Source organism: Phascolarctos cinereus, unplaced genomic scaffold (assembly GCF_003287225.1).
Source record: "Phascolarctos cinereus isolate Bilbo 61053 unplaced genomic scaffold, phaCin_HiC Scaffold_1;HRSCAF=81, whole genome shotgun sequence".
Classification (NCBI taxonomy): domain Eukaryota; kingdom Metazoa; phylum Chordata; class Mammalia; order Diprotodontia; family Phascolarctidae; genus Phascolarctos; species Phascolarctos cinereus.
In genome coordinates this window covers 228325184-228350257 of record NW_027555514.1, presented here as the reverse complement: position 1 = coordinate 228350257, position 25074 = coordinate 228325184, and positions in this window count along the sequence as shown.

The following is a 25074-nucleotide window of genomic DNA, read 5'->3' as shown; positions in this document are numbered from 1 at the left end:
TTATACAAACCAGACATGAACAATAATGATATTTTTGGATCTTAATATGATCATTTAACTTAGCAATAAAGCAAAAGAAATAGTAACATTACAGACAGAACACAGATATTCAATCAAATGTAGGAATAATAAAATATATCATAATCCACAAATAATCCTAAATCATACTCTCTCAATAATGTGCTCAATATCTAGGGAAGAGCAACCACACACTTATCTCCATAAAGTAGACTTTATGGTCTTCTTAGAGGCATTTTAATCTCAGATAAACTCTTTGGTACATTGTATTCTAGGCAAATGATGGCATGATTTTATTCTGTAATGGGTAAAAATGGTATGTCTTTGAAGAAAGAAAAAGATAAGTAGACAACAAAAAGACAACTTGCTGGTATCTCTAGCTGGGAAAAGCCTGGTTTTTAAATTCAGTTTAGAAAAAGAAGGATGTCTTCTGCTGGATTTGAAAATAAGAAGCCTTATCACTTATTGACTAGCAAAAAATGTCAGCCTACTAATGCATAATTAGTGCCTGCTGGTGGATTAAAAATCTAGTTCACATATAGCTAATAAGTGTCTGAGACTGGATTTAAATCCAGGTCTTTCTGAATACAATCCCAATATATTATTCACCATACCACCTAGCTGCTACTATCTATCTGTCTACTACCTACCTACCTACCTACCTACCTACCTACCTACCTCTCTGTCTCTCTGTCTCTGTCTCTCTGTCTCTCTCTCTGTCTCTCTCTGTCTCTCTCTCTGTCTCTCTCTGTCTCTCTGTCTCTCTCTGTCTCTCTCTCTCTCTCTGTCTCTCTCTCTCTCTCTCTCTCTCTCTCTGTCTCTCTCTCTCTCTCTCCCTATGCCTGTGCCTTTGGCTATGTATCTATAGAGAGACTGAGATAGATTTATCAGTGACTTTGAAAGTAACGAGATGATTTCCCTGACCCCAAGAAACTTTGATATTAGAGATACTTGAAAGTGATTCCTTGGCAAAGAATTGGAAATTGAGGAGATGCTCATCAATTGGAGAATGGCTGAACAAGTTGTGGTATATGAATGTAATGGAATACTATTTTGCTATTAGAAATGATGAGCAGGGGGACTTCAGAAAAACCTGGAAAGACTTAATATGAACTGATGCTGAATGAAATGAGCAGAACCAGGAGAACATTGTACATAGTAACTGACTTTGATAGACTTAGCTCTTCTCAGCAATGCAAGGATCTAAGACAACTCCAAAAGACTCTTGATAGAAAATGATATCCACATCCACACAGAGAAAGAACTATGGAATTTGAATGCAGATATTTGCTCTTCTTTTCTTTTGTTGTTATGTTTTGTTTCTTCTATCTTGTTATCTATCTCCCATTAGTGCTAATTCTTCTTTACATCATGACTAATGTGAAAATTGCTTAATATGAATGTATAAGTAGAGCCTATATCAGATTACATGCCATCTTGGAGGGAGGGAGGAAGGAGGGAAAGAAAATTTAAAGCTCAAAATCATATGGAAGTGAATGTTGAAAACTAAAAATAAATAAACTCATTATAAAAAAAGAAAGTGATTACTTATAATGATCTTTGGATGCATCAATCTCACTTCTCTTGTAAGAATTGAGACTTGAAGACAGGGGAAGTTGGAAGGAGTTGAAAATTTAAAAATGTATTAGTTGTACTTTCACTCATACCTTCCCACTCCCAACCTACTGGTCATGGTAAAGGAGTTAGGTTACTCCTTGTTCCCCATTGCCCTTACTAGGTTCTCCCTCTACCACCCCCACTCAATAATCTTTCCTCTTTTGAGTGTCTCACAATCCATATTTAATACCCAATGAAGATTCTGGTAGCTATTGCCTACCATCCTTCAGGACATTCTCCTTCAAGTAAGTTCAGAATAACCAGTAGCTCTATTTTCCAGCTCCTGACCTTATATTATAGAACTTAAAAATATATGCGGATATTCCCTCAAATACTCCAATTCCACATTTTTTCCAACTTATGTGTTTCTAATGAGTATGCCTACTCCTCCACTCCACCACGGCTACACATAGAGATGGTCATACTTTTAATCCTGCCATTACCCGCAAATATTCCATATTTATGTTCATGAACTCTGAAATTCCTGTCCAGGTGGGGAGACAGGGAGTGAAATCCCCTGAGTTTGGAGATGGAGTGTCTTGTTTAACAATGAGGCCAGCATCACTGGATCACAGTGTATGTGGAGGGGAGTAAAATATAAGAAGATTGGGAAAGTAGGAAGTGGCAAGGTTATCAGGGGCTTTCAAAGCCAAACATCAGATATTATATTTGGTCCTGGATGCAATAAGGAGCCACTGGAGTGTGTTGACAAGGGAGAAGTGGAGAAGAGGTGACTTCATCAGACTTGGGCTTCAGAATGATCAGTTTGAGAGCTGAGTGGAAGATAGACTGGAGCAAGAGAAGTCTCCTAGCTTGCCCTGCTTCTCTCAAGCCTTTGTTAAAGTCCCACCTTCTGCAAGAAGCCTTTTTCAGTCGTCTTTAATCTTAGTGTCTTTCTTCTGAGACTACCTCTAATTTATCCTGTACACATCTTATTTGGATTGTGAACTTGTTAAGAAGAGGGACTATTTTTCCTTTTCTTTCTTTCTTTCTTTCTTTCTTTCTTTCTTTCTTTCTTTCTTTCTTTCTTTCTTTCTTTCTTTCTTTCTTTCTTTCTTTCTTTTTTTTTGGATCCCTAGCTTTTAACATAGTAATTGATACATAGTTGACACAAATAACTCTAAACAGTGTTGAGTGTGGGGTGTTTAATGAGTGCTAGCTGGCTGACAAAATGAAATGGACCAGGATTTGATGCAACCAGTTTGATGCTATTTAAAAATATTTATATAAGAGGATATGGAGGATCTTGTGATCAATAGGGAATTCCTCTTCAATTTAGACTCTGTTCTGTGTCCCCTCTACTACCTTTAGTGATGATATTTTATGCATTATCTGATGTTTATTTTCAGAAAGCAAACAAAATTTCTCTGTTGTTTTATCTTTCAAGGAATCTTGAATGATTTTGATATTTGTCAATAAGGAGACGCCTTGTTGTAAGAGACCTTAATATGGAATCTTGCTCTACGGTATTAGATGCTTTTTTATAATGCACAAATAATGGATACAGTGGTATTTTTTAATTTCTAAATCTTTCAGTCAGTTTTATGATGGTAAAGATGTAGTCTATTTCAGAATATTGCTTGTAAAAACCTGCCTGTTACCTTACCAAGGATGCCCTCAATGCACATATAAAAGTGCTCATAAAATTTTAAATAAACAGGAAAGTAGGCACACAGGTAGTTGTTGTTGATGTTTTCTGTCATTCTTTTATTAAATTTTATTTGGTTTGAGATTTTAGTCACACCTTTCTTATCTTCCTCTCCTTTAGATACATTAAGAATCAATCTTTGAGAGCCATCACAACCTTGTGGTCTCCAGCACAGATATCTTCAATATGTCATCATGGTTTTAGTCATGTCCAACTCTTTGTGACCCCATTTGGGGTTTTCTTGGCAAAGATGCTGGAGCATTTTGCCATTTCCTTCTCCATTTTTACAGATGAAGAACCAAGGCAAAGAAGGTTGAGTGACTTGCTCAGGGTCACACAGCTAATAAATGTCTGAGGTTGGATTTGAATTCAGGCAGGTCTTCCTGACTCCAGGCCTGGTGCTCTATCCACTGTACCACGTAGGTACCTCATCTTCAACATAAACTTTGTCTAATCTTGATAGTTTTTTTTTAATCTTGGTTCTCTATAGAACAATTTCTATCTCTCCAAGTGTACTTGAGATTGTGAGACTAGACTACATTAAGTTGTTGTACTGTCTGAGATGGTAAAAACTGTTATAAAAATCTCTGCAGATTTTTTTCCCCCATTTTTTCCTGTTTGTTGTCCTCTTTCTATTTTCATCCTTAAATTACTATGGTAGGACTTTGCTTTGTGGCCTTTCTCCAACCTTCTAAACTCAAATTTTCTAGGCTTATCCCTCTAATATCATTCCAGTTCAAAGGCCTTTTTACGCTCTAAGGTCTATGACTGAATTAACTGATTGGGCATTGTATCACTTACTTTGAGAGGGAGTAGAGTGGAGTAGATCAATCATTTCACTTTTACAATAATATCTGGCATTAATTATGCTAATCAACATATTTCTCCACAAGATCTTTCCCTGATGCCTTAAAGAGGTAATGATGGAGGTGACCTCAGGCTATGCCAGTAGAATGCAAGCTCTAGAAGGATCTATGGTGCTGGAAAAGCTTTGAGAATTGTCTTAGTAATAGACTGAGTCTGCTCTTTGAGGACCAGATTAGATCCACAACTAGCAGCTATGAATGGAAAGGCTTACCATTACTAGGCTGAACATCCAATAATGAATTCTTTGACTCTGGCAACCCATGAAACACAGGAAAATAGAAAATGGACCTCAGACCTGTACAGCCCTTTACCTTCTCCAGTGATGGTGGAAATATGGAGGAAAAGGTTGCAGAGAGTGCTAAAAATCAAATAGGTTTTAGACTACCTGTAAAACTTAACTTGATTGTACCCTGTGGGGATCTTAGTGTGAGGATCTTACCCAATGACCAACAGGTAAATGTAGTAGTACTGGAGGAACAGAATCATAATAATCTTTCCAGAAGAAAGCTGCAGCTGAATGGAAGATTGGCTTACATGTATTCCTTGCAGAGGTAAATAAAGCAATTAGTGGGACATTACCTTCCTCTTAAAGAAAATATGAAAAACTTCATGGTATATCTCATTTTGTAATGATCATAACAAGTATTTGCAAAAGGACAACCATGGAAATAATTACAGTATTTGATAAAAGGAATGAAGAGGTAGAAAGATTTATGAAGAACTTCATAAGTGCATCTGAATTAAATCAAAACACGCATTGATATTCAATTTGTGTGCTCTCTGAAAACAGGGATTGTTCTGGTCTTTCTTTATCCCTATTCCTAGCTAGTATCCCTAGCACTTAGCACTGTGACTGACAAATAATAGATGCTTTATAAATGCTTGTTAATTTGACCTGGCAATGACTGTATTATAAGGGAGAGAATATGTGAAGTTGGTTGAAATATATTGGAAAACATGAAAGGATTTGCTGGAGTCAGATCTAATTGGCTTGTGAAAACTGGTTGTTAAACAGTCAGTACAAGCATTTACAATTCAGAACTGGACAATTGCTACAAATTAGGGCTTGATTTTTATTTTGTTGATTATCTAGACTTAAGAAAGAGTTAACAATGCTGATTAAACTTAAAAGTGCATGTGCATACTTTTTTTTCTTGAAGAATCTGCTTTTTAAACATTTACTAGTGCACTCCTGAAAACAAATATCACAAGGAATAAGAGTGGCCGAAGGTTTGGAGATTACACAGAAGCCTCGTGAATCAACATCACTAATACTTTCTTCAATAAAAGAATTGATGGGCATTGGGCATGATAGTTATTTATGGTGATAATATTTCATGTTCTCTATCCCTATAACTTCTTAGAAATCAGATAGAGAGGTTTAGGCTAGAAGACATTGCAGATTAGTGGATTCAGAAATGGTTGAATGACTGTACCAAAAGAGTCATAATGAATAGATACATGTCAACGTGGAAGAATATTTCCAGTGGAATGCCCAGGGATCTGTCCATGGTCTTTTTATATTCAACATTTTTGTTAATTACTTGGATGATGGCATAGATGACTTGTTTATCAAATTTCAATTCAATAAACATTTAGTAACACCTACAATTTGCCCAGAGCAATGGGTAGAGTGTTGGACTTAGAGTCAGGAAGACTTGGGTCTAAATTCTGTCTTCAATACTTATTATATGTGTTATTGGCCAAGTTACTTAAAACTCTAGGAGTCCCAGTTTCTTCAACTATAAAATGGAAATGGTAATAGTACCTACCTCACTGGGTTGTTATGAGGCTCAAAAGAAAAAAAAATGCATGTAAAGCACTTTGAAAACCTTAAAGCACTCTACAAGTGTGAGCTATTATTATCATTATTACCAGATGCTGCACAAATAATAATAAAAATAAGTTTAGATAGCACCGATAACCTTATCTGAAGAATATTGGTGTTAAAAAATGTGCTTTGCAATAAAATGATCCAAAACAATTCCAAAGGTCTCATGATGAAAAACGCTATCCACTTCCAGAGAAAGAACCGATGGAGTCTGAATACAGTTTGAAACATACTGTTTTTCACTTTATTTTTTTCATGTTTTTTTCTTTTGGTCTGTGTGTTCTTTCACAACGTAATTAACATGGGACTGCACATATATAACCTATATCAAATTGCTTACTGTCTTAGGGAGGAAGGTGGGGAGGGAGAGAGGAAGAAAGAGAATTTGAAACTCAAAATTTTAAAAACAAATATTAAAATTGTTTTTTTACATGTAAATTGGAGAAAATAAAATATATCATTCAAAAAAGATGGGTTTGTGTCACAGGACTTCTTTCAATCACTGGAAGTGTGATGAAGGCTCACAAAATCACAGAATTGAAGAGATGGAGGGGACCTCAGGGTCCATCTAATCTAGCCCATACATAAAAAGAATTCTCATTATGACCTACCTGGCAAGTGCTCTTCCTCCTATTCAATTCTAGACCCATGTTAGACACTTACTAGGTATTTGTTGAATGATAATTGGATGAAGTCCTTTGTGTAACAATTATTACTGAATTCTCTCATTGTACAGCAGGTATATTTTTTACCCTTAACTTTATCTTAAGGCACCAAAGATAGATGAATGTATGTAGCTGAATAAGCCCATGTTGAGATATAGTAAAGACAGCTGTCAGGCATTGCGCTGTTGCAGTAAGCAGGACTATTCATGTTATATCTCCCTCCTTCTTCTGGGACCTGATCTAACTGTGTGTGCTTTTCAGTCATTTATTCTTCCTGATTTAGGCTTCCAACTCTGTGAGAAGATTCAGGCAGATGACTATGAGAACAAACAAGGGTAGGGGAGGAAACTAATCTGGCCCGTGGAATACTGAACATCCTGCTGAACACACAGCTATGTAACTGGGGGCACTGAAAGATAAAGTTACTTGCCCGTGGTCACAGAGGTGACTTGACATGGACTTGAGGTATGACTTGAGTCTTCCTAAATCCCAGCATAGTTCTCTATCTACTACAAATCACCTTCCTAACTTGTTTTCTCTCTCAATTCTTAAGTATTCCCCAACTAGGAAAACAGGGACATGCAAAAAAGGAACATCAGTCCATGGGCAATCTGAAGACAATTTCCTCCTAGAAAACAATGTGTGTCAGGGGAAGAGCCAGTAGAATTATAAAAATGAATGGCATAGCAGACATCAGTCTATAGAACAGAGGACAAATCAGTGATATGAATAAAATACGTAAGAAAGAAAAGGCTCACAGGAAATCCAAAGGGAAAATTTTAGATAAAAAATCCCAGAAATCACAAATATGAAGGAAATTGGATTTTTAGAAGTGGCTAAACACGAGCAACTTAAATAAAGTAGATTGTGCAAATGAGCTTGTGTCCTGCCTCCCCCAGCAGTTTTTCAGTTCCCTTGGGGAAATTAGGAAATCCATTCAAGATCTCCTATTGCTGGCTTTCTGCAAGGTCAAAGACAACAGTTAGTGAAGAGTTAAGTGCCATTTTCATTTAGCAGGTGAAGAAAATGAAGTACAGAGTTTAACTGATGAGTCAAAGGTCACATGAATTGAGTAAGAGTAGACTGCTGCAATGTCATGTGGATTCTGTAGAAAAACATAACAAAACACCAGTTGAACCAAATTAAATTGGCAGGATTGTGATGTTTGGAGTTCTCCTTCAGTAGTATTATTATTCTGACCCCTTTCACCAATTTAACCACTGGCCTAGTTTCCTGCATGCGGTTCTTTGATCTATTGATAATTCTAGTTAGTTTGTGCATCCAAGCTCTGAAAATGTATGCAATATCAATGATACTCCTATAAGAAGTGGAGGATACCCATTGTGTTTCTAGTGTATTGTTCATTGTGCCAGCAAAAATCAAAATCAGCTCTTCTAGTACTTTCAAGATTTTCTTTTGAGAAACTTGAACAGGAAGAAAAAATGATCAGTCATAACAAATTAATTTTAGTATAATAATCACATAGGAATCCTTTATATCTCAACATCAAAGAAACATATTCCCTGCACTATGGCTTAGGAGTACCTTTCAGATTTTGAAAATCACCAGACTGAAGAATGTTTTCAAAGTCCCAGTGTTGCTTGATCACTTACTCTTTTTTCTCCTCTACTTCCTCATCCCCCCTCTTTCCTTTTCTTCCTCCTTTTCCTTCCCCTCCTTTCCCTTTCTCTTCTCCTTTCCTTCTCTCCCCTTCCTCTCACTCTGCCCTCTTCTATTCTTCACCCTTTCCTCCTTTTCTTGTTTCTACTCACCTTTTCCCTTTCCCTCTCTCCTTTCCCCTTTACTTTTCTCCTTTCTCTTTCCTTCCCCCCTCTTCCCTTCCCCTTTTATCTCCTTCCCCAACATCACTTCCTCCCCATTCTCCATCCTTTCCCCTTTCTTCCTTCTCCAGCATAGAGGATGCTGTAGGTAGAGATAACTGAAAAGGCCATAGAGCCTTCCCTGGTGGACATCACAGGGCTTGCCAGGACATAGTTTTCAAAATGGCCGCTTAACTTCTGACAGCCACCAGAGAAGATTACAAATTTCTGGGAAATGTCAACAAACCGATGAGCTGGAAGTATCTAGAAATGAAAAATATTGCCATAAAACATTAATGGAAACCTGAAAGACTTAAACCCAAAGAATGAATCAGGACTTCAGCCTTAAATGCATCAGCTCACTTTAATTGAGGAGCAAGTCTTGGCCCTTGAGGAGGCAGTGTACAAATTAGATGCATATTCAAAGAAAGGGGGAGCAGAGCATAAGAAGCTAGAGCAGCAAAGACAGAATCAATTCTTTCTTTAGCATAGACTTCATCTACCAGAATGTCTCATAAGAGCTGGAATAGGTCAAATGGAACTCATCAAACTTGTATGCTTCAATTCCATAAAAACGAGCAGAGCTGCTGATCCAAGGGAATTTTCTACCTCAGCTTAGGTTGGGATGTTCTGATTGTGGCTGCTCTTAGATATGTTTCTAAAACTGGGTCCCTGTGAACTTCATATTGACTCCCTGACTTTTTTTTTTTAATTTAGGCAATTGGGGTTAAGTGACTTGCCCAGGGTCACACAGCTAGTAAGCATCAGAGGCCAGACTTGAACTCAGGTCCTCCTGACTCCAAGATTCCCTGACTTTTTATGTGCTTCATTATGTACCCTGAACAAAGACTCAAAAGTCAGTAGCAGCACCCCTCTGAAGGAGAAAGAGATGAGAAGCTCTGCCTTCTTGTTTCTTACAGTGGTAATATACTCCTTCCCTCCTCTTCCCTTCCTTATGGGTCAACCTTTTCCTGTCTTTACACAAACTTTAACTCTTGTTCTGAATGTTGTTGATAACTTGTTCTTGAATTTTAAAAATAAAATATTGATTTTTTGAAAGTTTCATTATTCTTAATATTATGGTTGTGTACCTCAGGTAAAGACTAATCACTTGGGGTCTTAAGATTTAGACAGAATTTGTTAAAGCAATGTACATCTTGAAATAAAGCACCAATCTTTCCACTTACCAGCACATCAGGATTAATAAGGGCTAATGCAGCTCCTTCCTCCATTACCGTTTAGTAATATTTACTACATATTTTGCATATACTTGTATTTATTGTCTTCTTTGATAGGCTAAAAGCTCCTTTTGGGGGGGAAGGGGAATGTTTTTCTTTTAAAGTTTTTTTTGGAGTCATTTGGGGTTAAGTGATTTTCCCAGGGTCACACAAATAGTAAGTGTCTGAGGTCACATTTGAACTCAGGTCCTCGTGACTCTGGAGCCAATGCTCTATCCACTATGTCACCTAGTTTCCCCAGGCTGGTTCATTTTTATCCTTGTATGCCCAGCACCCAACCCAATGCTTGGGACAAAATAGGTGCTTAATAATAAATAAATTATTAATAAATACTGATTGGTTATTTCTTGAATACTGGAGTCAGAAGACCTGACTTCAAGTCTGGCCTCTAATGCTTACTAGCTGTGTAACCCTGGGGAAGTCACTTAACCCCACTTGCCTAAATTAAAAAAAAAAAAGAAGTCAGGGAATCAATATGGAGTTCACAGGGACCCAGTTTTAGAAACATATCTAAGAGCAGCCACAATCAGAACATCCCAACCTAAGCTCAGGGGCTAGGAAATTCCCTTAGATCAACAGCTCTGCTCTTTTTTATGGAATTGAAGCATACAAGTTTGATGATGATTCGATAATGAATGTACATTCTCCAGTTTCTTCCCTAGCTCTTTGATGGTTTCTTCTGTCCCCACTGGATCCTCTTCCTGCTGCCTGCCTTTTAATTGTGGCCATCTCCCAAAGTTCTCTTTTTCACCCCTTTCTCTTCTGTTGCTACACACTCTCCCTTGGTGATTTCCTCTATTCCCATCAATTCAATTATCTTCTCTATGGACTCCCAAATTTGGGACTCCCAAATCTCTATTTTTCTATTATAGAGATTTGGGACTCCCAAATCTCTATTTCAACCTTGACTTTTCTTCTGAGTTTCAGTCTCACATTTCCCACTGCCTATCAGACCTATCAACCTCAACATTTTACCATCAACTGAAATACAGTATGTTCAAAACTGAATGTGGGCAAGTTACTTAGACTCAGTCTCACCTTTATTTGTAAATGGAAATAATAACAAAGCTATATATATTTAAAATACTTTATAAAACTTAAAGTGCCCTACCCTTTGATCCAGCAATAGCACTGCTAGGGCTATATCCGAAAGAGATCAAACAAATGGGAAAAGGACCCATATGTACAAAAATATACATAGCAGCTCTTTTCGTGGTGGCAAAGAATTGGAAATTGAGAGGATGCCCATCAATTGGGGAATGGCTGAGCAAGTTGTGGTATATGAATGTAATGGAATACTATTGTGCTGTAAGAAATGACGAACAGGCTGACTTCAGAAAAACCTGGAAAGACTTATATGGTCTGATGCTGAGTGAAGTGAGCAGAACCAAGAGGACTTTGTACACAATAACAGACACGTTATGCAATGACTAAGATTGTTAAACTGAACCTTTCTCAGCATTATGAGGATCTAAGACATTTCCAGAGGCCTCGGGATGAATAATGCTGTTCACATTCAAAGAAAGAACTATGGAAGTCGAATCACTATCACTTATTTTTACCTTCTGTTGAGTTTTGTTTCCTCTTTCTGATGGTTCCTGGTATTGGTTTTAATTTTCACTTACTACTTCACTAATGTGAAAATATGTTTAATGAGTATGTAAATGTAACACCTATATCAGATTGTGCCGCCATCTTGGGGAGGGTGGGGGGGAAGAAAAGGGAGAAAAATTTTCAACTCAAAAGCATATGGAAAAAATTAAAAAATTAAAAAAAAAACTTAAAGTGCCTTATAAATGCCAGTCATTTCCATAATGACAGTGATTGTCTTCTCACTCAACCTTGTCACTATTCTTAACCTCCTAATTTTGTTGACAGGATATCTGGTTTCATTGAATGAGTTGATAGTTATCTTGCCTCTACCTCTGAACTGTCTCCTAAATACAAACCCTCCTTTTTACTCTTCCTGAAACCATACTATTCAGCCCCTCATTACCTAATATCAGGTGAATTATAATAGCCCTCTAATTAGTTCCTCTCATGATGCTCTCTTTCATTTCCATTGAAGCTAGCCTTCACAATGCTGCCAGAATAATTATCTTGTTGCACAGATCTGGTTAAGTCATTCTTTTGTTCAGAAACCTCCTTAGGATACATGCCTAGCAGAATCTCCAGTTGAAAGAGTATGGACATTTTCACCACTTAAAAAAAAACCCACCTGTAATTTTATATTGTTTTCCAGTCTAGTTGGATCAATATACAGCTCCACCAACAGTGTATCAGTGTGGGATGGTTCATCCTTCATTAATGAATTTATGCATGTTCTTAGTGTAGTTCCATTGCAAGTGGCTGTTATATAAGGCTTGAAGTCCTAAATCCCCTTAACAAAAGGCTTTGTTCTGTGAAGTTTGGATTCAAAGGACCACACTTGAGGACCTAGAGGGCCACACATGGCCTTGAGGCCACAGGGTCTCCACTCCTGCTTTAGGAGAAGGACACAGGGAAGAGAAAAGGACTTGAGCTGAATAAAGAAGAGAAAATTGTATAGGTTATTTTAGAAGGTTTGTGCTTGTGTGGAGAGATGAAATTTGGGAAAAATTAAGGAAAACATGAAGGAGACCAATGTCTAGGTCTAGATTCTATTTCTGGTTCCTGAGATAAGTTTGAAGTTGGAGTAGGAGGATTAATGAAGATGAGGAATATTAGGGGTCTGAAGAGGAGGATTGGGAAGGACTTAAGGAAAAGGTAGTTTGGCAAAGCAAAGTTAAGAAAAGTTAATTGGAATATATTTGTAGAGTAGATGGGTATGGGGGGCAAATTGGTGAAGTAATGAGATGGTTGTGGGGAAGGCATGGTCAGGTTTGTGCAGTTGTTAACTTAGATGCTGAGTCAATTTAACTTTGAACAAAGCAATAGCAGAAAAAGTTAGAAGACTTGACTCAAATTCTAGTTCTGGTCTTTACCAGTAGTGTGATTTTGGGCAAGTCATTTCTTCAACCTTAATTTAGCTACATCTATAAAAATGGGATGATGATAATATACTACCTGAATAAGGAAAGGAAGATCAATGTGTCTTGTCAAGTTGCTAAGAATGATGATATGTTTCTAAACAAAGTGCTTAGAAGGAGTTGTAACCACTCACAAGTAATTTTTTTAAAAATTAAGCAAAAAATCCCAACTAGTGTGGAGAGCCAGAATAATTCTGGAGTGAATTGTGTTGAGGTTAAGATGCTTCTATTTCTGTCACAACTATATTTCAAGTGTAGTTTCATCTCCTTTCTAGGAGAGAAGCTGAAGGAACTTAAGAAATACTTCTCTACTCTCTAGGTTATCTGGGACAATGAAATGTTATTTTATAAAATCCTCACAGAAATATGGTTATAATGGGAGTGGGGATGATCTGAAACGAAGGAAGGGAAACTAGGTCCTTGTCAAGAAACTGAAAGGGGAAGAATGTTACATAGAGCAGCAAATGAAGGAAAAGAAAATGTACACACTGGGAGCTAAAAAACAAAACAAAAAAAACCCAAAGTTGGGGCTCTTCCTGTAGAGAAGGGAGATGGCTGGATGTTTTGAGGAAGAAATAATTGCTAATCTGCTGAGAAGGGGGATGTGGGAGAAAGAAAATAGAAATACTTATCAGTTGAAAAAAGTAAAATAATTTCTTAGAGCACTGAGAAGTTGAATGCCTAGGGTCATGTGGCCAATATAAGTCAGAGGCAAGTGCTCGAATTCAGATCTTCCTTTGAGGTTAGCTCTCTGTGTCCATTATGCATGCTGCCTCTCATAACTAATAAAATAACTGACATGTGTGCAGTGTTTTAAGAGCTTAAAACATGACTTACTAATGTAATTTTATTTGGGCCTCCCAATAACCTTGTGAAATAGGTATTACAGGTTCTATTTTCCCCATTTTATAGTCGAGAAGAGCAACTAGGTAGAAGACTTGTCTTCCTGATTTCAAATCTGGCTTTAGACATGTGAACCAGCCAGAGGCTTCCCCAAACCTCCTTGAACCACAGCCCCCTCCAACCTGAGAAAGGCCTAAAACCTAAAAGGCCCATCAGGAGAAAGACATATTTGGCTCACTCTCAACTTAACCTACCATAATGCTTTGCATGCTCTAGTGTAACAGACATGCTTTGCTCTACTCTCTGAGTAAACCCAAAAAATGCCCCTTCCTGTGTCAGCAACTACAAGGCTGGATGAAACTGACCAGGAGCATTATTCCGTTTATGACTGCCAAAGACAGGGTGCCTTGAACCAGAAACTATCTTGAATGATGAGACTTTTCTTGTCTTGTATTTTATGGACGCATGCTATGTTATGTTATATTATACTATGTCATGTTAATGATAGAAGAAACACAGACATCCTGGAACAGTAATTTTAATTGGCACTTTGACACTTCTGTCTTACTGTATTTACAATCTATCAGATAGATAGGCCCTCTAGGTCCTCAAATTCAGACCTTTGACTGAATACAAACTTCATAGAACAAATCCCCATTATAAAAGGATTTGTTCTGTAAAACTTGGATTCAGTCAAAAGGCCACACCCAAAGACCTAGAGGGCCTTTGGTTCCTCACTCCTGAATCCTATTAAGAAATTCCTTTCTCATGTTATGGTTAACACATATGGAGATTATAATTTTTCCTAACACAGGCATGCTGAGCCAGAAAGGAAGGGAGGGGTGAGAAGGAATTACTCTGAAGATTTAAAGTCCCTTTTGTCTATCCTTCCTTGGGTTCATTTTCACAATGAACTCCCTTGCAATATCTCTAGATGCATGATTTGCCAGCTTTGAAAGAAATAAACATGCCCATGCAGCCTAATTTTGTTTGTCCTTCTTAGAATGAACTCTTTTTAAAGGTTGACAGATACTTACTAGCAGTGTGACCCTGGGCAAGTCTCTTAACCCTGTTTGCCTCAGTTTCCTTATCTGTAAAATGAGCTGGAGAAGGAAAGGGCAAACTGATCGAGTATCTTTGCCAAGAATACCCCAAAAGGGCTTATGAGGAGTCTGACATGACTGAAAATTACTAAATAAAAAAAAAAGCTGTGTAACTCAGGCTCAGAGATGTAAAGAAACTATCCCAGGGTCACACAGCTAATAGCTTACACATTTGGGATTTGAATCCAGGTCTCTTCTGACTCTAGATTGCTTTAGCACTTTGTCTTTGAACATGTTGATCTGCAAACAAAGGGTACTAAAAATACATTGTTGGCTGATTGTCTACTGACTGACTTCTTATTCTTATCTTTTCCTTGGGGGCTACCTGGTAACAATTAAAAAACGAACAAATGATAGTTTGGTTCTGAGAAATTACTCCCAATTGTTAAATCATCATGTTCTCTAAGGAGTACAGTGGAGTGCTTTAATCTAATATACAGAGAACATATGTAGGACAGGCAGCATGACATAATCGGTTGAAATGTTCTCTCAGAGTCAGAAAGACCAGCATTCATAGACTACTTCTGTACTGGCTATGTGACCCTGGCCAAATCCCTTCCCCTCTTAGCCCTTTAAGTCACTCTCTAACATATAAGCTGAAAACACCAATCTTCATTGGTAGAAAGTGTTTCCTCACAAAGGCGTTTACTGCATCAGTGAAATTGCAAGTCTAATTCCTATATGAGGACTTCGAAATTTGACAGAAGTAGAGAAGCAAGTTCTTCCTTTAGAAGAAAAGAAGAGGGTGGGTTGGTGAGAATGATATTATCTGGAGGCTGAGGTTACATGAAAGAAACAAGAGAAGATATTCACAGAATTATGTGCAGGGTTTTATTCTCCTTAGTTTTCTTGATGTTCTTCCTTAAGACACTCAAAAGCTCCACCCTTTTAACCTTTCATTGAACAATCATGAGAAGCTATTGAGAGGAATATTCTTCTTCAGGCTTTCACTCTGATTAATGAGGCAAAACTCAGGACAAAGAGAATTAAAAGGATTTTATTATAAGTACATCAAGATAGCAACATGTGGAAACCAGCAATGGCTTCAAGGTAGGGACAGCTTTTATAGGTAACTTTAAGACACTTTCTCCCACTGCATCCTGGGCCATCTCCAGTTGTCCTGATGAACATCTGGGCACTGGACCCAGGTGGCTCTGGAGGAGAAAGTGAGGCTGGTGACCTTGCACAGCCCTCCCTCACTCAAATCAAAGTCAATTGCAAGTCATGTCATCATCTCCCTGATGTCATGGTCCTCTTTGAGAATGAAGGACAAACATAACAGACTTTAAGACAATCCAGATAGGTCCACCTCAGCAAAAGAGGTTAGGTTCTTGAATCACAGTTCCTCTCCAGGGTAGCAAGAATATGACAATTTGTGGATAGGGGTACATGACAAAGAGCAGGTGATACAAAAAGCTGCAGACTTGGTGTCTCCTTCCCCATCAGAACCTCCTTCCTCCATGCTGATTGATGAGCAGGGCTGGGAATAATGGAATGCTGAGTCACCATAACTTTGAACAAAGCAAGAGCAGAAAAGCACCTGATTTAAAGTTTGAAGACCTGGACTCATATTCCAGTTCTGCTCCTTACCAGTGGTGTGACCTTGGGCAAGTCATTTCTCTTCTTTGACCTTAATTTAGCCATATTTCTCAAATGGAATAATAATAATATACTACCTGAGAGGTTTTTTGGGAGGACTAAATGAGATAGTGCTTATAAAGCACTGTACAAATGTAAGATGATGATGATGATTGCTGAGAAGGCTACTGGTTTGGCATTTCCCCTCTCACCTTTAGCTTCTACTCTTAGACAGGAGACCTGAGTTATTTGGAAGCCCCTCCACTAACTTATGAAAAAAAGAAAACCAGATGGGAAGAATCTCAGTTTGCCCAGATTTCAGCAAACTACCTGAGAGTTTTCATTGATTAGAGTTATTTTGCTTTGCTCAGTCATGCAGATATTGAACTAACCCAACGGTGTTAGTCCTTTGCTGAAGCAAAAGTAAATTGAAATTATATAATTATCCAGGGTGAACTGTCTCCTTCCCACAAGTAGGGGGAAAAAAAGCAAACTTGCAGAAGTGTAAAATTAAATCTATGAGACTGACATTCACATTTGAAATCCCAAACACCAATCTTAGCAATTAATTCTGTGAAAGCTAAGGATTCTTTCAATTTTTCCATCTTTCTAGTTCCTCTTTTATGTAGTACTCATTTACACAAGTCTAACACTTAGAAATTTGCATTTATACTAACAGGAAATTGCATCGAAGGTGCCATTTTAAATTAAAATCCAAGTAACACATTTTGTTAAACATGCATTTCCCCACACCAGCATTAATGAAGCCTCAGACTAATTTGCATAAATGCCCTTGCATTAATAAGATTCCTTGATCAAGTTCTTCAGCAGAACAATTAAAAGGACTCAGGCTTAAGAAGTAGTATGGTAACATGGTGAGGATGTAGGATGTAGAGTCAGAGGGTTTGAGTTCAAATTTTGGCTATCACTCTGTGACCTTGGACAAGTCACCTATGCTATCTTGTTTCAATTTTCTCACCTGTAAAATAAAAGAATTGAACTAGACTGTTTCTAAGGTCTCTTCTGTCTCTAAATCTATAACCCTATGATTTAGCACAGGATAAAATGCTGAACTTGAGTCAGGAAGAGCTGGGTTCCAATCCTACCTCAGATACTTGCTGCCTCTGTGACTTCGGGCTAATCATTTAGACTCACAAAACCTCAGTTTTCTCTTCTGAAAATGAGAATAATAATAAAAACCTTGTGAATTCATGCCTAAAATCTCTCCCGCCTCAGCTTCCCTGGCTTCCTTCAAGTGTCAGCTAAAGTCTCATCTTCTGCAAGAAGCCTTTCCCAATACTACTCAATTTAGTAGATAATTTATCCTGAGCATATTTTATTTGAACATGCTTGTTTGCATGTTTTCTCTTCCATTAGACTGTGAACTACTCGACAACAGAGACTGTTACTAATCTTTCTTTGTATCCTCAGCACTTAGCACATAGTATGGACTTAATAAATGCTTATTTACTTGACTTTACTCCTGATCTTTTGTCTTTGCTCGTAGTGTGTCTTTGGAAAATTGTGCCCAATAATATACACATAAATTTTTTTTCTTGAGAATGGGAGAGTATAGGGGCAGCTAGGTGGCGTAGTGGATAGAGCACTGGCCCTGGATTCCGGAGGACCTGAGTTCAAATCCGGCCTCAGACACATAACACTTACTAGCTGTATGACCCTGGGCAAGTCATTTAACCCCATTGCCTAGCAAAAAAAAAAAAAGAATAGGAGAGTATGTTTCTTAAATTTATGATATTAAATGTACTCAGGTTATTTTTTAAATGCATGTGGGCTAAATGTAGTTAACATTCACTGCCCCTACTTCTTCTCCATTTACTCCCCAAACCCAGGAGGCAGTCAGGTTTCTGTCCCTACCACTCTCCTGAAGCTTCTCATCCCATGATAATAATAATAAATACTGCCTGTCAGGATAACCAATCATCTGTCAATGGCCAAATCCAATAACTTTTCTCAGTCTTTATTCTCCTTGACCTTTTTGCATGCTTAATTTGAAGATGTTGCCTTCATTTTCTGTTCTTCATTGGCATACATGAAATTTTGCTTATTAGATTCACCTGCTATGATCTGGAGTTTTTCCTAGTCTTCTTTTGGGACTTGCCTTCTTCCTATTGCTCCCGAAATATGGCTGTCCCCTAAGGCTCTGCTCCACCTCTTATATTATCTTTCCATCTTTTTCTTGATGATTTTATTCACTCTTGTGGCTTCAATGATCAGTTTTTATATAAATGACTCCTGGTTCTATATATTCCGTGAGTTGGAATCACTCATTTCTAACTACTCACATTTCAATTTCCGATGGATTGTCTGACCACTGTGCCAAATTCAATGTGTTCAGCATGGAATTTATTATATTCTCAACAAAACCTGTTCCTTCTCCTGACTTTTCTCTTTGTCTTGATGATGTCACCTATTCTTAAAGCTTTAGTGGCATTTTAAACTCTCCTTTTCCCCTCCTAATCAACAGACCATCAATTTTTATGTTCTGTTAATTCTCCCTCCACAAATATTTTGCATATTTTTATTTTTCCATTCACATTATCACCACCTTAATTCACCACCTTGGGCCTTAGCTATTATAATGGCTTCTCAATTAGTCTCCTTGCTTCTCCCTTCTCTAAGCCATCCTTCACTCAGCTGCCAAATTAATTTTCCTAATGTATCGGTTAGATCATGTTATTCCTTTCTCAAAAGCCATCAGTAGTTTCCTATTGTCTTCGGATAAACTATAAAGTCCTTAGTTTGACCTTTGAGATCTTCTATAATCTGGCTCCAAATCTAGTCTTCCAACCTTATTTCATACTTGTCCCCATACTCTATTTTTCAGGGAAAGAAGGCTCTAGAATGATGTTGCTTAATCTCCTCTTATACTTACCTGCATTCACGTAGGCCAACCTCCATTTCTAATATACACTCCCTCAACATCTCTGCCTATTGGGAGCCTTGTCATTCTTAAAGGTCCTCTCAGATGCCATATTCCTAATGAAATCTAACCTCTTTGTCCTATTCTTTATTCCCCACTCCCCTGCAATCTATCTTTCCTCAAATTTTCGTATAGGACTTTATCTGGATCTCTCTTTTGCCATTATTGCATATAGGTTATATTAGTATAACCTACATATTTTTTAAAAAGTCATGCCCACAAGGAGCAGAGTTGCTTAAGGAAATGGTCTGACCTGCCAGATTCCTAAGTTTTGGGGTCTGCTATGACTTTTGATCTATGAAGGGACTTGTGGATAATAAAAGAAAGAAACCATAGAGGGAAAAAAGATGCCATAGAAAGAATCCATTTTGCTGAGCCACAAGGAAGCAGAGGGCAGGAGTTTTTAAGAGGTATACCCTGGAATGTTTCTTTCCTCTACCGTATAGCTTCTCTGCCCCAGAACACTTGTGGCTTGTACTTAAGGTCCACAGAGCTAAGCTAAGCTCTAAAAGTCTTTTTAACATCTTCAGAAAGTTAGGTTTTCCTATTGTGGCACCTAGTTTGTGCAGTGAATAAAACATCACACCTGTAGTCAAGAAGACTTGAGTTTGAATCTGGTCTCAGATGCTTGTGAGCTATGTGACCCTAGGCAAGTCACTTGAGTTCCATTTGCCTATGTTTTCCATCTGTAACATGGGGCTAATAATAGTACCTACCTCCTAGGGTGGGTGTGAGGATCAAATGAGATAGTAATTGAAAAACACTTAGCACAATGCCTGGCACATAGTGAACACTATGTAAATGGTAGCTATTATTAGTTACTATTATCCTTTTCCCCCTTCATCTATTTTGTTAAATTGTGTATATTTCCAGATGAATCAAGGAGAAAAAAAAATGGTTTGTCAATAAGGGTATATGCTCTACATACATATCATTGCAGCATGTAACTTAATATTAAACTAAACAATATTCTTTGAAGATAAATAGAACAGTTTTCCAAACTCACAGAGGGGAGCCTTTGATTGTTATTACATTGCTATAGCCTAATATTCAATATCTCATACTTGATACTTCAAAAGAACAACATTGTATGCAAACTGGTTCTCTACGAAAAGATAAAGGCAAGCTGTCAAGGAAGTAAAAACTAAAAAAGCAGACATGATTTATCACTGTAGGTTTCAGCAAGTTTATTATATCAATGAAAATTTGATTTTATTTCATGGATTGTACTTAATCACATAAGACAATTTATTGTGTGTATCAGATGCTAAGATACCATATGATTGAGTTGACATTTTTCCTAGCCCAGCTGAGTTTGATTTATTTTTCACATTTCAGTTTGATTTCTACATTTCAAATTCTAAATAATTAAGGTAATAAATATAATTCAGGAATTTTGTCCCTAATTCTTCTGAAAGCCAGGGCCAATATGGTTTCTGTTAATGGGGTCTGAGGAAAGAACTATAGAAAGAGAGAGAAACGTGACTCTAAAACATATCATAGCAATATAGTTAAGGGAGTGATAGAAAGTTTATGTCTAAGAAATAATCAAACTTATTTGTTATGTATCACATAAATGGACAGCTATGTGGCACAGAAAAATAGAATGCTGGGCTTGGAGTCAGGATGACCTGAATTCAAATGTGGCCTCAGACACTTAATAACTGTGTGACTCTGGGCAAGTTACTTAACCCTGTTTGCCTCAGTTTCCTTTTCTGTAAAACAAGGAAATGGCAAACTGCTTTGGTATTCTTGCCAAGAAAACTTCGAATGGGGTCATGAAGAGTTGAATGTGACTGAAATGACTAAAACAATAATAACAAAAATCATATAAATCAATTTCATGATTTGAAATCAAAATTCCATTTGATGCCACTTTTTATTTGCTATGCTCCAAAGGACCAGTGATTAGCTTCTCTATAGAGAGAGAAATTGTTCCTAAATTTATAAAATCCTGATTGCTTGTAAATTATTCTGAGATTAATTTTCTAATTATCATGTTCTAAAAGGTCAAGGATTTCTGCTAAGCAAAAAGACATTCCTGATTCTTGATTAATTTTCAGCTGAAAACTCCCCCCTTCCAATTTTAAACAACTTTAAGAATTCAAAATATTGTGCAACATAACAACCCAGGGAAAATGGCCCATGTTTTGTCTACATCAAAGCCCTGAAGAATATTAGTTGACTCTGTCTTAAGGACAGAAATAGTCTTTTAGGTAATAAGGAACAAGCAAAAATATCAATAAGTATTGCTACAATGTCTTAAAAATTGTAGACCCCTGGCCTAGCTATTACTTTACTAGACTAAATTCTCAAAGCTGAAACTTGTCTTTTCAAAGCTAGAGATGCTTTTTTCTTTTGAAGTTTGATTCTAAATTCTAAAGACTTAAGAACAAAGCAACACTAAGGTTCTAAATTCTCCTTTCTCATTGTTTGATAAAATTGCATTTTCAAATGTTACCACAGGCTCTGATTGATTTAACATTGATCACACATCTTCCATTTTCAAAGTTAAAGCTTAAGGTACTTTCATTTACAGCATTCAAAACCTTTCTGAGGCATATAATGGAATCCTACATTCTTATGGGCAAAATGAAACTTTTCCAGACACAACCTTTTTGAAGCACATTTGAAATATCATACTGTATATCTCTTTAGGGCACAAAATGCATCTTCAGGATACAAAATAAAATCATTATTTTCTGCAGCAATAAAACCCACCTTGATAACTTTAGGGAAAAGTTAACTCAAAAGAAAAATACATTATCACTTCAGAAAAAGTAGAGGTGTATGGGATCCACTTGCTTATAATAATCATTTCACATAGAAAAATAATTAGAAGTTAATGCTTTCTGTTTGATAAACTCTTTAAACACAATAAAAACACTCCGTAATTCTACTCTGAATAAAAATAGTTTCCCCATTCTGAGGAAACACAATAAATAGATGAATGAATGAATGAAAAAGTGTTTATTATTTGCATGCAATATGGCCAGTTTCCATGCCATGGACAGGAGATACAAATGTGAAAAACAAGACAGCCCCTGCTTTCAAGGAACATACATTGTAATTCTAATAGGGGAAGACTACATCTTTTGGGGAGCTGTTATGATGGAGAGGTGTTTTGGTCAGGGAAGTCACAGGGATTGTGAGTGGAATTATACATAGGATAGTTGATTGTCATGTCTTTTCCAGGTGGTAGTGTTGATTTGATTTCTGTGTCCCAAGCAAGAGGTATAAAACAGGGATGAGAGGGAAGAGAGAGAAGGTACATGGGCATGGCAACATGTAATGATGATGGCTAGTGTGATGAGTATGGCCTAGGGCTACATAAATGAATGCTCACCAATCACTAGAATGGGGAATTTGGGCTATGTCAGCACATCTCATTTGCTGGGTCAGAGGTAGAGGCTGGAACATGGGAGTGTGGTATACATATATCCAGAAAAAAAATCTACCAAATAGATAGTAGACAAAGAAACTCTTGTATCCTATTGTTTTCCATGTCTGTGATGGTCAAGTGTCATAAAAGAATGTCAGAGGACTGGTAAATGACCTCTATTTTCCCAGTAGGCTATCAAGTGAAGTTCTCAGCCGTGAGGGTTAGGGGAAGAGAAGCTTGAGGAAAGAAATGAACGTTTAGTATAATACCCTCTATAGGGGAATGGGGTGGAGATCCAATTAGGGAAGGGGCCAAAAGACTGTCTTCTTACTGTGAGGGCCCAGTTGAAAACCTCTTCATGAATCTCTAAGTTAAGGATGACAGGACAATTTCAGGGCTCAGTCAAGGCGGATTTGATCTCTTTGGCTTTAATCCACATCTGTACTACCCTCCATATGAGTTGTCTTTTAGAAGTAATGGGTCGACTGCCAACTCCTAGGGCATTCATCATGTGCAGTACCAAATTTTATCAGTCATTATCATAGATAAATATTTTCAGCGGTGCAGAAGGTAATTTACATTATATGTATCTTTACTGATGTTTTCCAATTAGGGAAAATATTTTTTAGGCAATATATTCTTGCTTCTTTATGAAGTAACAAGAGTCTTGATATCACTTGTAGATTTCTGCATCCTGAATGTTTGCAGGCCGTATTGCTAAAAGCTAAAAGCAATGTTTCACAAAGGAATTTAGTCACATTATACTCTGGGATGTGAAGTATTTTGACAATTCATAAATATTGGCTGGAAGCCTTTTATTGAACCCATAATAGATTTTCTCTCTCTTTTGTTTTTTTTTTTTATAGGCAATTGGGGTTAAGTGACTTGCCCAGGGTCACACAGCTAGTAAGTGTCAAGTGTTCGGTCTGAGGCCGGATTTGAACTCAGGTCCTCCTGACTTCAGGGCCGGTGCTCTATCCACTGCGCCACCTAGCTGCCTCATAGGGTCTCTCTTTTGGTCAAGGATAATGAGGAGTCCTGGAATAATGGAGGTAAGGAAAACTTTGGAATGAAATCAATAAAATTTTTACTTTAATTTCAAAAATCTATCTTGTTTTGATATATACTTTGGTACTTGATATTTTATCTTATTGTTTCTTAATAGTATTTTTCCAATTATATGTAAAGACAATTTTTAACATTTATTTTGACAAAATTTTTAGTTTCAAATATTTCTCCCTCCATCTCTCACCTTACCTCTTCTTAAAACAGTAAGCAATTATGTAACATATATAACATTAGGTTTTATATATATATATATGTATATATATACATATACAATCATGTAAAACATATTTCCGTATTAGTCATGTTATAAGAGAAGAAATGGACCAAAAAGAAATTAAGTACTTGACATTTTAGAAGAAAAATGTTGCTAGCATAGAAGTTTTCTCACAAAGTTCTTAAGTACATTGTGTGGAAAAGGAGAATTCCAATTTGGGAAATTGATGCTGATCAGACTGATGCCAGACCAAAGTAGAGACTCTAATGTAGTGCCACCGAGTTCTGTTTTTGGCCCTGCCGTATTCAACATTTTTATTAGTGATTTGGATGAAAACCTAGCTAGCATGCTTCTCGAATTTGCGGGTGAAACAAAGCTGGAAGAATACTAATTTATTGAATGAAAGACCTGGGATCTAAAAAGATCTTGACAGCCTAGTATGATGGGCTGATTGTTATAAAGTTAAATTTAAAAGTAATGAATGGAAAGTTCTCTTTTTGAGTTTAGAAAATCAACTTTAAAGGTACAGATGTAACCAGACAAAGTTTTGGGGAAAAATATCTGGAGAATTTTAATAGAGTTTAATGAGTCAATAGTTTGATATGATACTAGGGGAAAAAAGCTCACTTACTTTTAGGTTACATTAAAGGAAGTACAAGGCCCAGTAGAAGAGAGTGAAGGTTAGATCCCATATAATGGCCTTAACTAATACCCAGAAGTGGAAAATAGCTGGGCATTTTTACTCTCAGTGAAATCAAATTGGGTCACATGTTACTGACAGTTCAAAGAACGATATCAGAGGAGGATGTAAGGACAATAAACCAAAAAGGGATTCTGGGAGTGGTATAGCTGTGTAGTTGTGCTGGTTGTAGTACTCCGGGAGCACTTCTCATTTTGTCTCTGTATTTGTATGTAGCCGCTAGTCTTTTTTTTTTTTTTTGGAGAAGCGACTGGGTGGGGCAGGGTTGGTGGGAGTATGAGTGGATTGCCTAGTTTAGATCTGCAACTGTGTTAATGCTGCTTGAGTCCAGACAAACATTTTTGGGGAGCTGAACAATCATTATTTTTGTGTTGGGTTCAGTTTAAAATTGAATGTCTGAGAGTGCCAGCTGAGTTCAGTTCTAAATCCACTACATCAGAGCTGTTAAATATGTGACGGTTGGGCACATGATAGCCCACAACATGCAACACTTTGGTGTGAGACTGAATCAGACTAAAATGTAATTCAGAAAT